The sequence below is a fragment of the Syngnathus floridae genome, unplaced genomic scaffold, assembly GCF_059516105.1.
Source record: "Syngnathus floridae isolate MCC-2025c unplaced genomic scaffold, RoL_Sflo_1.0 HiC_scaffold_77, whole genome shotgun sequence".
Lineage (NCBI taxonomy): Eukaryota > Metazoa > Chordata > Actinopteri > Syngnathiformes > Syngnathidae > Syngnathus > Syngnathus floridae.
Genome location: NW_028284106.1, coordinates 58119 through 60000, shown reverse-complemented (window position 1 = coordinate 60000; position 1882 = coordinate 58119).

Genomic DNA, 1882 nt, shown 5'->3' with positions numbered 1-1882 from the left:
CGCCCGGCCTGTGTTTAAGGAGGCGGCCGGTCCTCCTTCCTTGGATGGACCATTCGCATATTTTTCGCCCGGCCTGTGTTTAAGGAGGCGGCCGGTAACTCCCTTTCTTGGATGAGACCCAACATTCGCATATTTTTCGCCCGGCCTGTGTTTAAGGAGGCGGCCGGTCCTCCCATTCTGCCAGTGTTCCTTGGACTTTGAAAATTTCAAAGTCTTTCCGCTCCGGGCTAGGGCGGGTGAGGTCGTCTCGAACCACGTGCCTGAAGGCCGCCTCGCGCCAGATGCGGCCCCGCTCTGTCGTGCGGTGTGACCGTCCAACGCGGGCATCGCTAGATTAGCCGTGGCCACGATCCTTCCACACCGCGAGCCTTTCGCCCTCGGCCGGTGTCGGTCAACGTGTGGGTGGGGGGGAAGGACGGCTGCCGGGAGCAGACAGCCGTCCCCGGGTGGGGTGTACAGTCCTTCCACCGCGGCCGCCGGGAGCAGACGGCCGTCGAGCGATTCTGCCATTGTTCCTAGGACTTTGTACATTTTAAAGACCCTCCGCGCGGGCCGCTGATCCCGCTCGGTCGCTCCGGCCTGTGTTTAAGGAGGCGGCCGGTCCTCCCATTCTGCCAGTGTTCCTTGGACTTTGAATATTTCAAAGTCTTTTCGCTCCGGGCTAGGGCGGGTGAGGTCGTCTCGAACCACGTGCCTGAAGGCCGCCTCGCGCCGGATGCAGGCCCCGCTCTGTCGTGCGGTGTGACCGTCCAACGCGGGCATCGCTAGATTAGCCGTGGCCACGATCCTTCCACACCGCGAGCCTTTCGCCCTCGGCCGGTGTCGGTCAACGTGTGGGGTGGGGGGGAAGGACGGCTGCCGGGAGCAGACAGCCGTCCCCGGGTGGGGTGTACAGTCCCTTCACCGCGGCCGCCGGGAGCAGACGGCCGTCGAGCGATTCTGCCATTGTCCCTAGGACTTTGTACATTTCAAAGACCCTGCGCGCGGGCCGCTGATCCCGCTCGGTCGCTCCGGCCTGTGTTTAAGGAGGCGGCCGGTCCTCCCATTCTGCCAGTGTTCCTTGGACTTTGAAAAGTCTTTCCGCTCCGGGCTAGGGCGGGTGAGGTCGTCTCGAACCACGTGCCTGAAGGCCGCCTCGCGCCGGATGCAGGCCCCGCTCTGTCGTGCGGTGTGACCGTCCAACGCGGGCATCGCTAGATTAGCCGTGGCCACGATCCTTCCACACCGCGAGCCTTTCGCCCTCGGCTGATGTTCAACCAACGTGTGGGGAGGGGGTTATGGACGGCTGCCGGGAGCAGACAGCCGTCCCCGGGAGGGGAGACTTCACGGCGGCCGCCGGGAGCAGACGGCCGTCGAGAGATTCTGCCAGTGTTCCTTGGACTTTGACTATTTCAAAGTCTTTCCGCTCCGGGCTAGGGCGGGTGAGGTCGTCTCGAACCACGTGCCTGAAGGCCGCCTCGCGCCGGATGCAGGCCCCGCTCTGTCGTGCGGTGTGACCGTCCAACGCGGGCATCGCTAGATTAGCCGTGGCCACGATCCTTCCACACCGCGAGCCTTTCGCCCTCGGCCGGTGTTCGCTCAACGCGCGGGCCGCTGATCCCGCTCCATCTCTCCGGCCTGTGTTTAAGGAGGCGGCCGGTCCTCCCATTCTGCCAGTGTTCCTTGGACTTTGAAAATTTCAAAGTCTTTCCGCTCCGGGCTAGGGCGGGTGAGGTCGTCTCGAGCCACGTGCCTGAAGGCCGCCTCGCGCCGGATGCAGGCCCCGCTCTGTCGTGCGGTGTGACCGTCCAACGCGGGCATCGCTAGATTAGCCGTGGCCACGATCCTTCCACACCGCGAGCCTTTCGCCCTCGGCTGGTGTTCGTCCAACGTGTGGGGAGGG